This window comes from Eretmochelys imbricata, chromosome 4, assembly GCF_965152235.1.
Source record: "Eretmochelys imbricata isolate rEreImb1 chromosome 4, rEreImb1.hap1, whole genome shotgun sequence".
Lineage (NCBI taxonomy): Eukaryota > Metazoa > Chordata > Testudines > Cheloniidae > Eretmochelys > Eretmochelys imbricata.
This window is the reverse complement of record NC_135575.1, coordinates 72,951,938-72,965,779: the sequence shown is the minus strand read 5'-3', so window position 1 is coordinate 72,965,779 and position 13,842 is coordinate 72,951,938. Positions and strand designations below refer to the sequence as shown.

Below are 13,842 nucleotides of genomic sequence, written 5' to 3'. Positions count from 1 at the left end.
TGACATTGGACCTGTCTTAGTGGCAGTCATGAGCCGAACAAGGCCAGACTGGAGATTTGGGGCCAGATACCCCCAGTCTAAGAAGCTAGCCAGACAGTGGGAATGACTTATGTTACCCAGAACAGCACTCCACGGTGTAATCAATCCACCCCGAGATGGTGAAGTGTGGCAGTTAGTGGTGCCTGTGTCACTACGCCATCAAGTTTATGAAGCCAGGCATGATCATGGGGGACATTTTGGAGACAGGAGCACTCGAGGTGATGAGGAGAAACTATTACTGGCCCACAGTGGGTAGCGACGTGCAATCATGGATCCATCAGTGCAAACTGTGCCCCCTAGCCAAGGATGTGTTTCCTCCCAACTGGGCCGCTTTGCCTATACTAATGTGACTGACCCAATGGAGGTCCTAGAGATGGATTACACATGGCTAGAGAGATCTTCAGAGGGGTAGGAGAACATACTCGTTCTCACAGATGTGTTCATGATTCAATGTTGCAGTTCCAACTAGAAACCAGACAGCAAGGACAACGGCTGTAACCCTCATAAAACACTGGTTTGTGTGCTATGGTTGTCCAGCACTGTTACACTCAGATCAGGGGAGGATTTTGAATCAGAGGTGATATCTGAATTGTGTAAACTGCATGGCATAGCCAAACGCCTAATGCCCTCCTATCACCTGCAAGGAAATGCTCAGTACAAGAGATTTAACTGGACAATGCATGACATCTAAGAACACTCCCACCTGAAAAGAAGCGAGCCTGCCAGGAACATCTCCCTGAGCTGGTGTTGGCCTACAACAGCCATGTCTGTTCGTCGACAGGTTACGTTCCTTTTTATCTCATGTTTAGGAGGGATTCCAGGGTGCCATTGAATATTCTGGACAGAGAGGGCCCTGAGGAGGATGAGGTGACCAATTTGGATGACTGGGTCAAAGGTCACCATGACAGGCTGAAGATGGCCTGTGAAGTTGCTCTCACTACAACTGAAAACTAGGAAAAGGACTTATGATCACAAGTCCAGTGGGGCTCTCATCAGGCCTGGTGACCATGTACTGGTTTGTAACCATAGACACCGAGGGCATAATAAAATACAGGACAAGTGGGAGTCAAATCCCCACATTATAGTTGCTCACTACAATCCCGAGCTACCAGTTTACACCATCCGGCCTGAACGAGGAGGTCCTGAGAGAGTAGTACATAGGGACCAGTTGAAACATTGCACTCTTAGTCCGGTCATGGACCATAGAAGATGTAGATCAGTATGCCCTGAGGAGACTGAAACCAATTGGGGGATGGTTCTAGTCCCATAAACCAAATACAGAGGGGAACAGAGTGGGGCAAACCCTAACAAGAATAGCCAGATCCCTCAAACTGACCCAGTATTACCTGAGGACAGGGAAATAGAAACTGTGGGTAACAAACCACCCATCTTAAGAAGGTCCCAGAGGACTCATAAGGATGTACTTCCTGTTAGACTTAGAACCAATAATCACCTCTATGTAGTGTTTTAATGAATATGGTCATGTACAGTATGAAGTGGATGTGGAATGTTAAACGTTCTTTTGATAATTGTTAATGAATTTTTGATATGACATGTGGATATGTTGTTACGATGGGGCCAGGATGTATTGGTGTGAATATTGTGGCTCTGGCAGAATTTTAGCAAGTGGGAATGTAAGGGGACTGTTGCCCCCTTACTAACATTCAGTGAGGATGTTTTGGTTGGCTAGCTCCCAGTACTAAAAGATTCTCAGGGTCCTGATTTCCCATTGACCCTCTGACAGTCCCCAGGGGCAATGGGGAGAGGCCAACGCTCTAGGTCAGCCTGATTGACAGGGCAGGCAGGCTAATCGGGGAGTCAGTATGGATCCTGTCCTCCTTGTGAGCTGGAATTGCCTGAGGCAGAGCTAAGGAGAAAGTAGGGGCCAAAGCAGAGCTGGGCCAGCCAGAGGTGCCAGAAAAGCAGCCCAGGAAGCAGGTCAGAGTTGGGAGCAGAGCTGCAGCCACAGAGCCAGGTGTGCTGAGCAACTGGGGCCAGCCAAGGGGGGACCCTGGGCAAAGGGTCCAGCACAGAAAGACACCCCCAGACAAGGGTCCTTGCAGGCCAGACTGGGAGGGGAATCTTAACCTGATGGGGGCTGACACTGGGAAGAATGGTCCCACCACCCAAAGCACAGAGGTATGTGGCCACCACCACTGCAAGTATCCAAGCCACAGCATCCCTGTAGTACAGCCAGGGCCAGAGACCTACAAGGAACAGACTGAACTACCCTGATATTCCAGAGACACTGTTTGTAATGTTCCCCACCACAGAGCAGGATGATGTGTTTTCCTTATTTTTTTTTTAAATTAATTGTTGATTAAACAACTTGTATTTGTTTTAAATTGTATGTAATGATCAGGGAGTCAGGGAAGTGCCCAGTGCGGAGAGAGTACCCTACAGTGGGGACACCCTAGCCCCTGTCCTAGGTGACCACAGCAGGGTTGGGGGGGTTGAGCCCTCCAGGAATCCTGGACCCAGCCTTGTCGGGGTTACAAGGACCCTGCCAGACAGGAGAGTGGAAGGGGAGTCCTCTGGGAAAAGGAAGTGGGAGCGAGGACTCAGATCCTTTCCTGGCTTCTGCACTATCCTGGTGAAGTGGGCTAGCGAAAGTTCCCCACAAAGCAGAACCATTCCCCTGCTTACATTTACACTACCCCCATTTTAAAATATAAATCTCAAACTACAACAGATCATTCTTACATTTTTAAAAAACTATTTTAGAAATTATATCAAGACATATCAGGTAGACAGTAATGCATAACTAACATTGAAGCATGAAACCATTTATATTTCACATTTTTATTCACTTTTGCCATACTTGCTAGTTTTCTTTTATTTAAAAAAAGATTACTCTTGTCATAAATGGCATTAACACTACTACATTAGACCACGGAAATGCACTTCAACAAATTCAGCATTACAACTTTACTACAGGATCAAACCAAAGGGGAACTACAAAGAAATGTCCACATAACTCTTGGAAAGGGAACTTTTTCCACCAGCTGATTTATTTCAGTCTTGTGACAAAGCTCAACTAGTCACAATAGAATGTATAACACAACTAACCAGCAGTTATATTTTACAAGTCACTTAGAGTTCAAGATTTATTTACTGTAAATTAAGTTTGATTTACTAAGGAGTGGTCTACACTAAAAAGTAAGATCAAACCAGCTATATCACTCCAGGGTATGAAAAATCCACATTGCTGGGCAACACTATCACTAGAATTAAAGGCAACAATGCTTTTCCCACTAGCATATTCCCACCTTCCTCTCAAATCTTCTACACGAAAGTACCCACTTCAGTAGTTTGTGATCAAGCCAAAGACATTATTTATGCCACTAATCTTTCCTTGTAAGCACTACTATGCATCTTGTCCAATCTAGAATGTCAGACCAAATTAAAAATGTCATCTTTCATAAAAAACTGAGACCAAGTATTAATGTTCAACACAAAAAATTCTCAGTCTACATTTTGCTTGTACATAAATTTGTGATACATTTATAGAAGAAAATCTCAAAGGATTTGTCAGAATATTGCCCTTATACATGGGTTTCATAGCTTAGTTCATGAAGTTAAGATGTTACATAATTTAAAATACAGTACAAGTATCTTTTCAGTGATTTACATAATTAATATATATTCAGGAAAGTAACAATTGAAGTCAAATGAATGTGTAACAAACAAAAGGTTTGCAATCAAGAACATTAAATCTACTACAAAAGGTTGGCTTGCAATGCATGTGTACAACCATAGAGTGTGGCAAGGAAGTTTAACTTCAAAATAGACAGATTCTATACAAAAGTTTACATAATTTCAGCTGAATCACATAATTGAGCAGTCACTGTCCACATGGATTAAGCCCAACATTTAGGTTCCAATTTAACAAATCCCAAAAGTAAAATAGTTCCAGTGATTTTCTTTTAAACTAATTTTGTTTAAAGTTAAGGGTTTTGTGAGTGCATGAAAATCAGAAAATGAAACTCATCAGTCTAGTTTCATTGTCCATATAAATAAACTACATAAACAATTAAAAGCTAGATTGCTAAAATATAGTTTTAAAATCTCACATTGAGACACAAGGGGATTTAATATTTTATACTGTAAGTATACTTTAATTATCTTCCTAAAGGTTTTGCTCTTTGGTACACTCCAGAGCCAAGAGTTAGTTCCATTTAACAACAATTAAGAAGTTTTTCATTAATAGGGTATTAGACTGGAAGCTTAATAAAAAAAAGACAACTCCCTACCTTAATAAAAACGACAGAAGGAAGTATACAATCCACTGGATTTGACACTAGTTTAAATGCGGAATTAGAGTTTGGGACCCTTTTGCAAACAAGATCCGGAGAACTCAATATAATCCTTAACTACTTTCCACCACCCTCTTGGGTCATCACTTCGATCTGATTCTCTCAGACCCAATCCAAATCTCTTATCAATCCTCACTGGCTCTTGCTCAATTGCTCCCAGCTCTGACCTAAGGTAAAAACAAACCATTTAAAAAACATTTAATTCTTACTGCTGTGATCCTCTGCCAGCATTAATCTGCTAGGACACAAACACCACTTTTCTTCACGAGCAACACCACTTAGAGAACGATTGTGTACCAAGGCCAACAGGACAAGTAGACTAATGTCTCAGACAACTGTGGAATTAATTTTTTTTTTAATCTTGCTACTTTATTCAGGCCATTGAAAGGTGAAAGTATGGGCAAGTGTGGACACATTTTTAAAAAGCAGTTAAATACATTATACAGTACCCAGAACCACTATGAACCCAAAGAAAATTATTTCATACCTACAACCCTAAGTAAACAGCTTTTCATTTTAATTCTGCATTTGATCTTTCCTTTTGACCCCTAACTTGCTAAAAAAAATATGCTGCTTCCTATCTGAAGTTTCATATAAATTCTCTTCTGTCTAGAGAAAATGTGGCAAAAATTTAGTTTAATCTGAAACTATCTTCAGAGACAGGAGTTAGAACATTTCCCAGAATACCATATTCTCAAAAATAGCTTGGTCTTGATTAACTAAATAGATTGAGCTCCTTGTGTGTCTCATTGTAGTATGTTTTGCAATCCTTCAGTCATTCTTGTGGCTCTTCTCTGACTCTCCCCAAGTTTTCAAGCTCCCTCTTGGATTGACAGGAGACTTGGACACAGTGTTCCAGAAGCAGTTGCACCAGTGCCAAATACAGAGGTAGTATAACCTACCATGCACAACACTCAATATAAGTGAATGGGCATGGATACCACCCTCTTGCACTCTTCAATACAGGATTGAGACATACTGGCATGGCTGCGTATGAGGAAGCATTTTTCTATAGATACATACCATTTTGTATCTACAGATGAATGGATTTCAGTCTTGGCTCTTTCACAAGCACTAAGGGCTAGACTGACAAAGGGATTTAGGCTTTGCAACACACAACATTGCACCACCTAATGTTTTAAGGTTAAGTAGATTTAGAAAGTTTAATTAAAACCTTGGAGGTCAGGGGGTGGAGGATCCTCTGCTATCCCACCCTACTCCCAAAGCTGTGTTCTCTCCTCTTGACTTCCTTGAACAGTTGCTATCCAACAGCACTCCAGTTTCTGCACTGGCCATGGACATTTTGGTATGTACATCCCTCCCACTAGCAAGGACTGGTGATGTGTCTTTATTTTCTACCTCTGCTCTTGAATTCAGCAGCTCCACTAGGAAAAACAGTCAATCCCTGGGTCAGTATTACTTTCTAGTTAGAAGAAGTAAAATCAGCTAAGCTTCTTAGGCAGAAGAATACACATCTGCAATGCAGCATCCCCCCATGACTATGACAATTAATTTGTCAGGATTTAAATAAATAAAAAAATAAAGTCCTAGGTCTAAAAAAGGAAAATAAAGAAATCTATGAATGCCATAAGCCCTATGACAATCTTAATTCTCTCAGTCATGTATGAAAGGATGTATGGCAGCTGGTGGCAGAAGAGCCTACAATCAGCTAAGCCTCAATTTCCTCTAAGGAAGAGCCCACAAGCTGCAAAGGTTTGGGGAAGCTGAATGAGAAGTAAAGGCAGGCCAAGCAACTAGAAAATTCAAGGGGAAAAAAGATAACTGGAAGGACAGATAAGGGTGGTAATCTTCAAACAATCTAAGATCTAGAGAAAAACAGAATGGTACAACTCACAATTCCACCTCCTTTCTTTCCATTCATTTCCAGGTGTCTGTGTCAGATGACATACTAGACAGAAAATAGAGGGCTATATTTACTATGTGTGTATCATGCATAGCAGAATGGGACTCTGATTGCACTTAGGGACTCCAACCACATTACAATTGCAATCCTCCAACACACTTTCCTCTTTTAGTCCTTAACAGGTCTCAACCTGTCAGTGCTCAAGTGCAAACATCGCCTCCTATTAACTTGACAACGTAATCTTATTAGTGCCAGAATATATACCCCAGCCAACTACCTACGACCCTTCCGATCAACCAGTCAGTTTACATTCTCTATTAGCAGAGCCAAGTTCAAAGAATTAATGAAAGAAAAAACTCCTTTACATTAAGTACCCACATCAATATTTTAAAATATTTGAGAAAGTTCCAAAGCAGTCTAAATAAATATTTATATCTTAAAAAGAGTTGTCAATTTACAACTCTATAACAATGTTTTGAAAATGGAAAGTTTGAAAGATAGGAAGCTTGTTCCACAAACAAGTTTAACCCCAACCCTGTAACACGCATCCTCCTCTGCCTATTCACCACAAATCTCTTTATTCCCAAACCTTCCCTTAATCATTAAGAACCACCTTTTACCAACTGAAGGCTCTCCTCTAGTTCACACAAACATTACAGCCTCACCTCCTATCCATATGCAGTCCAGACAGACTACTCTCTCCCCTGTATTATTCCACTACAACAGAGAGAATCCAAATCTAATTCATCCACTTTATATAAAGATTAAATTGACATTGCCTCTATTGCCGTAGGCTTAGAAGATCCTAGCCTACAGGAACAGGCTTCACATGCACCCACTCACTATATGGAAGTTGGCTGGTACAATTACATCTGCAAAATCATCTAAACATATTACTTGCATTCCTTATTATTTGTAGTACAATAGTGCCTACAACATCCCGGCACTGTCAACACACATGCACATGAAGCCAGTCCCGGCTCTAGTGAGTTTACAGTCTAAGGCCCCAATCCTGCAAACACACCAGTAGGACTAACCACAGGCTTAAAGAAAGTAGTAAATATTTGAAGGATCAGAGCCTAAGACAATACATGAAGCATGGTAGAAAATTACAATCAGAATATGTACATTATATAAATGTTTACATATAAACTGGATTTTAGTTAGAGGAATATACATCAGTTACAACTGATTATGCTGTACGGGGAGACTTTGGCAAACCAGTAAAGTGCCTGACACCACTATTGCTTATTGCTAAAATTAGTCAAGTCAGCAGGCTGTAGATTGGTCATGCAGCAGCCTTAGCATAACCAAGGCAGGAGGGGAGGGGGTTTTGGGTGCCACAGACAAGGCAGCTTGACCCCAAGGCAGGCCTTCCTGCTAAGAATGTTGAAATTGCCAATATATGTATTTTAGAAAAACAGGAAGCTTGTCTATAATGTACCCTGAGGAATGTGTCTGTCAGAGTCGCAAGGCATGGACACTGGAGAAAAAAAAAGGAACCTGTTAATTGATGATCATAAGGAAACCTCTTGCTTGACCTTTAAAAACTGCTTGCTTTGCAAGTTTTCTTTAAGGGATATATCACTGTATTACTAATGTATAAATAAGTGGGGGGAGTTTGAGGTAGCTGGATTTCTCCGAAGGGGCTCTTCAGGGACTCTCCCTCTGGATGCATCTTGTGTTCCCCATCAGCAGACGGGCTGCTGCTGTGCCACTCGAGAGCCACACTCAGCTTTGGTAATTATCGAGGGTTGGGGTGTTTTTACTAATCTGTTGTGGATGTGTGTAAGTGCTTGAGAATAAGTAAAATTTAGCTTTAAATGAAAGCACTCTGGCGCTGTCCTTCTTGTGCCAACCATCTATCGGTCCGACGGCCATATCTCCCCTGATTTATTTCCTGACACCACCTCGCACAGAGTTACCAAAAAGCTTTGGGTTGAAAGAACCCCGGGTAACAATGCCATAGATTATCCATTGGCCAATCTCTTGTAGGCACTGAGGGCAACGTTTCAAGCAGAACGTTCTATGCAAAGAAAGCAGCACAGGCTAAAGTGCAAAATGATTGTAGATGAAAGTCAAAAATGTAGGCAAGGTAGGCAACCAATGAAAGAATAGATGGGATTGAGGGTGTTAGGATATAGATATTCAGGCCTGTCTGTAAAGGCCTATACGCTAAGAATTTAGGTGTATTCTTATCACTTAGCTAGTTATAGAGATATAAAAGAATAAAAATCACTGTCTGCTGGTGTCAGGGCCTTCTCTTACTGTGACAGTCTGAGGCCCCTGTTCTTAGGCTAACGCCTTTGGCTAAGCAGCAGAGGCAGCCATAAGCTGGGAAGCAAAAAATCACTTCAGGTATTGTTGCTCTCTGTTCATGCGAGAAGGCCCAGGGAAGTAAGCAGGTGAAGGAATAAGCCCCCTAACAGAGGGCAATACAACAGGTCAAGGGAAGAATTCAGAGAAACAAAAGTTCTAAATGGCTTAAATAGCACGGACAATAAATTTGAACTTGATATGGGAAAAACTGAAGGGGTCAAATGGAGACGAGCACTCAAATCCCTCCACTAGGCTTTTACAGTGACAGCTGACTTGAATCGGTTATTTCACTATACATATATGCCTGGTTTTTGGCAGTGAAGACATAGCTAAAGATGACTCCAAGGTTATGGGCTGGGTATAACAATATATCATCAATCCCGATCAGTTAACAGCGACACAGAATAAGAATATTCAGGAAGGTCTGGCAAGATAAGAAGTTCATGTAACTGACTACAAGTGAAAATGAAATGAAGTTTCAAGCTGTTGCAATACACATGATGTGTGCCTAATCCCCATTAGGTAGAAATATATTAATCTTTATATTGTGGCCACGCCTAGTGGTAAACCAGATTGGGCTCCATTGTGCTAGATGCTGCACAGATGTAGAAAGGGGCACCTTCTTGTCCCAAGATCTTACAATCTAAAACATGAAGCATCAGAGTTCAGGTGGTTTGCAAACCTTAACTCCAGTATTTTTTAGATTTCTATGTAATATAGAAATGTTTTCAATTAACTAATAGCTATAGTTTGTTTAAAAAAAATTGGGGGAGAGGGAGATTTGGGAATTTTATATTTGAAACTCTAGATATATAATTCCCACTATTACATGAAAATGCAGTTTTTAATCTTTACGGTATAACACCAGTGACATTCCTAGAAAACAGATACAATATCAATACCATTTCTGAATTTCAAGTCTTAAAATGAATTGACCATTCCATTAAAATCAGTATCTATACTGAATCCTTCATGTTGCCATAGGTTACATCTGCTAAAGGAGAGAGAAGTATTAGCTCTAATGCACAGGAGCCCAACCTATGGTCCGCAGGCCATATATGGTCAACCATGAGGCCTGTGGCCTTCGTTAACACAATATACTAGCATTTTGTCATCATGTTAATTAGTTATGTGTCATATGTTTTCCCCATTTTCTATAACTCTGATATGTTTTATGCACTGATTACTTTACTTTGTTTTTAAATAAACAATACTGTACATAGAAACAGCCTATCTGTTTGGCCCTCACAAGGTTGTGTTTAGGGTTATTGGCCCTCCTGTGTAGTAAGGTTGGGCACCACAATGCAATTGAAAACCGTGATGCTCTGTACCTTGATTGTGTGGTATCCAATGCAAAGTTTGTCATGTCGGGTGTCTTCAGAAAGCTCATGATGCACTGAGCATTGTTATAATAATGTTGTAGGTTATAATTTCATGTATATAGGTATGAGGCTGAAAATGTGTCCTCGTGGCTTAAAACAAGCCCAGGCAAAACTCTCCAGGAGCGGAGGGGCAGTTCATACCTCATCAGGGCACGTATAGGACAAACCCAGCCAAGAGGAAAGAAAGAACATGATAAAAGGGAGAGACATTAGCCATGCTCTCTCTTCCACCTCCCTCTACAGAAACCACCACCAAGTGACTGAAGCACTGATCAAAGGGGAGAGCCTGGCTGAAGGGCAGCCAGCCAGCCTCTGGTGAGAAGTATCTAAGTTCTTAAGGGTACTGAAAGTGTTAAGATCAGCTTAGAATGTGTTTTGCTTTTATTTCATTTGCTCAGATCTGACTTCTTGTGCTTTGATTTATAATTACTTAAAAATCTATTTTTTGTAGTTAATAAATTTGTTTATTCTACCTGAAGCAGTGTTTGGTTTGAAATGTGCCAGAGACTCTCCCTGGCACCGGTACCACAGTTGTCTAAGCGATAACAGCACAATAAAGATAATGGATTTCAAGAAGGCAGACTTTAGCAAACTCAGGGAGTTGGTAGGTAAGATCTCCTGGGAAACAAGTCTAAGGGGAAAAACAGTTCAAGAGAGTTGGCAGTTTTTCAGAAAGACATGATTAAGGGCACAAAAGCAAACAATCCCGCTGAGTACAAAAAGATAAATATAACGAGATCACCCCGTCTTAACCAGGAGATCTTCAATGATCTGAAATTCAAAAAGGAGTTCTACAAAAAGTGAAACTAAGTCAAATCACAAAGGAAGAAAACAAACACAAATATGCAGGTACAAAATTAGAAAGCCCAAGCCGCAAAACGAGTTTAAACTAGCTAGAGACAAAGTGTAACAAGAAAACATTCTATACATACATTAGAAGGAAGAGGAAGACCAAGGACAAGGTAGGCCTGTTACTCGATGAGGTGGGAAAAATAACAACAGAAAATGTGGAAATGGCAGAAGTGCTAAATGACTTTTTTGTTTCACTTTTCACCAAAAAGGTTAGTAGCAATTGGATGTCTAACAGTGAATGCCAGTGAAAATGAGGTAGGATAAAAGGCTAAAATACGGAAAGAACAAGTTAAAAATTACATAGGCCTTGTCTACACTACACAGTTTTGTTGGCAAAAGGCAGCAGAGGTGCACACATTACAATGCTCCTCCCACCAACAAAACTCTCCTCACTCCAAAACTCACCAAGGGAAGGTCATGCCTGACTAATCTAATCGCCTTTTATGATGAGATTACTGGTTCTGTGGATGAAAGGAAAGCAGTGGATGTATTGTTTCTTGACTTTAGCAAAGCTTTTGACACGGTCTCCCACAGTATTCTTGTCAGCAAGTTAAGGAAGTATGGGCTGGATGAATGCACTATAAGGTGGGTAGAAAGCTGGCTAGATTGTCGGGCTCAACGGGTAGTGATCAATGGCTCCATGTCTAGTTGGCAGCCGGTATCAAGTGGAGTGCCCCAAGGGTCGGTCCTGGGGCCGGTTTTGTTCAATATCTTCATAAATGATCTGGAGGATGGTGTGGATTGCACTCTCAGCAAATTTGCGGACGATACTAAACTGGGAGGAGTGGTAGATACGCTGGAGGGGAGGGATAGGATACAGAAGGACCTAGACAAATTGGAGGATTGGGCCAAAAGAAATCTGATGAGGTTCAATAAGGATAAGTGCAGGGTCCTGCACTTAGGACGGAAGAATCCAATGCACCGCTACAGACTAGGGACCGAATGGCTAGGCAGCAGTTCTGCGGAAAAGGACCTAGGGGTGACAGTGGACGAGAAGCTGGATATGAGTCAGCAGCGTGCCCTTGTTGCCAAGAAGGCCAATGGCATTTTGGGATGTATAAGTAGGGGCATAGCCAGCAGATCGAGGGACGTGATCGTTCCCCTCTATTCGACATTGGTGAGGCCTCATCTGGAGTACTGTGTCCAGTTTTGGGCCCCACACTACAAGAAGGATGTGGATAAATTGGAGAGAGTCCAGCGAAGGGCAACAAAAATGATTAGGGGTCTAGAACACATGACTTATGAGGAGAGGCTGAGGGAGCTGGGATTGTTTAGCCTGCAGAAGAGAAGAATGAGGGGGGATTTGATAGCTGCTTTCAACTACCTGAAAGGGGGTTCCAAAGAGGATGGCTCTAGACTGTTCTCAATGGTAGCAGATGACAGAACGAGGAGTAATGGTCTCAAGTTGCAGTGGGGGAGGTTTAGATTGGATATTAGGAAAAACTTTTTCACTAAGAGGGTGGTGAAACACTGGAATGAGTTACCTAGGGAGGTGGTAGAATCTCCTTCCTTAGAGGTTTTTAAGGTCAGGCTTGACAAAGCCCTGGCTGGGATCATTTAACTGGGAATTGGTCCTGCTTCGAGCAGGGGGTTGGACTAGATGACCTTCAGGGGTCCCTTCCAACCCTGATATTCTATGATTCTATGATTCTCCTGCTTTGCTGACAAAATATAACCACCTTGACAAGGTGTAGAGCTTTTTGCAGCAAAGTTAAATCGACAAAAAGTCAGTGTAGACACTGCATTCATTATGTCACGATAATTGGCCTCTAGGAGGCCACAATGCTCACCGTGACTGCTCAGCTCACTGTTTTGAACTCTGCTACCCCACATCCAGCTACACAGGCATGTGCCCGTTCCAATTCAAAGCACCAGGAAGTTTTGAAATTGCTCAGCATGGAGAGCTACTGCCCAGCTGAGCATGCCGGCTCCTGACAGCAAACACACTCCTCCCTGGACTACAGGGGAGGAAGTGGATCTCCTTGGTCTGTGGGAGAACTCAGATGGAACCAAAACACTATCACAGAATCCTGCTTTCCCCAGCACTAGGATCACAGTGGCAGGCAGTGTAGGCTGCTGTTGGGGAGGGGTGGAAGGAAGACTCCTAATGGGCTGTGCAGAGCCAGGGAGGGAGGTGGGGGCTGATGTCGGAGCGTCCCTCTCCTCTCTTCCGTGTAGCAGTCTCCGCTGAGTTGAGGTGAGAGGACAGGGGGACACCAGCTGTTTATGCACCAGCCTCTGCCTCAGGATTGGTTGCTTCCGGCTGCTGCCTGAACAAGTGTTCAGACTGGTGAATGCTATACTTAAAGAGATAGCATGCCAACATACTCACTCTCCCCCCAACACACACACACTCCCTGTCACACGCTTTCCTCCACACTTCTGTGGGCTTCTTGTGTTAGTGTTCAATGTCAGTTTGGTCATATTTGAGTGCTATTTTCAAAAGTGATTTAAAATGTGTAACTTTTCAGACTCAAATATAACCAAACTGACATTGCTGAACACTAACACAAGAAGCCCACAGAAGTATGGGGGAAAAGTGTGTGATAGGGAGTGTGTGTGTGTGTTGGGGGAGAGTATGTTGGCATGCTGTCTCTAAGTAGAACATTCACCAGCCTGAACACTTGTTCAGGCAGCAGCCAGAAGCAACCAATCCTGAGGCAGAGGCTGGTGCATACATCAGCATAACTTGCATTAACAAAACTCTGTAGTGTAGACATAGCTTTAGACAAGTCAGATGTTTTCCAAGTCACCAGGGCCTGATGAAATTCATCCTAGAATACTCAAGGAGCTGACTGAGGAGATATCTGAGCCATTAGCAATTATCTTCAAAAAGTCAGGGGAGAGATTCCAGGGGACTGGAAAAGGGCAAATATAGTGCCAAAAGGGAAATAAGGACAACCCAGGGAATTACAGACCAGTCAGCTTAAATTCAGTACCCAGACAGATTATAGGGGCAAACTATTAAGCAATCAATTTGCAAACATCTAAAAGATAATAAGATGATAAGTAACAGTCAGCATGGATTTGTCAAGAACAAACTGTGTGAAACCAACTTAACAGCTTTCTT

At 42.1% G+C, this 13,842-nt stretch overlaps 1 protein-coding gene across 4 annotated transcripts in view; it reads right to left on the bottom strand.

The window, feature by feature from the left end:
- Positions 1-4,782, bottom strand: part of CLCN3 (chloride voltage-gated channel 3) — a 124,587-nt gene extending 119,805 nt beyond the window's left edge. For 3 of the 4 annotated variants that reach the window (XR_013345948.1, XR_013345947.1, XM_077815449.1), the window contains exon 1: positions 4,293-4,782. The gene's annotated coding sequence lies outside the window, so the exon portion shown is untranslated. The remainder of the gene's footprint in view (positions 1-4,292) is intronic. The other variant, XM_077815456.1, reaches the window with a different exon arrangement.
- Between the last annotated feature and the right edge of the window lie 9,060 nt (positions 4,783-13,842).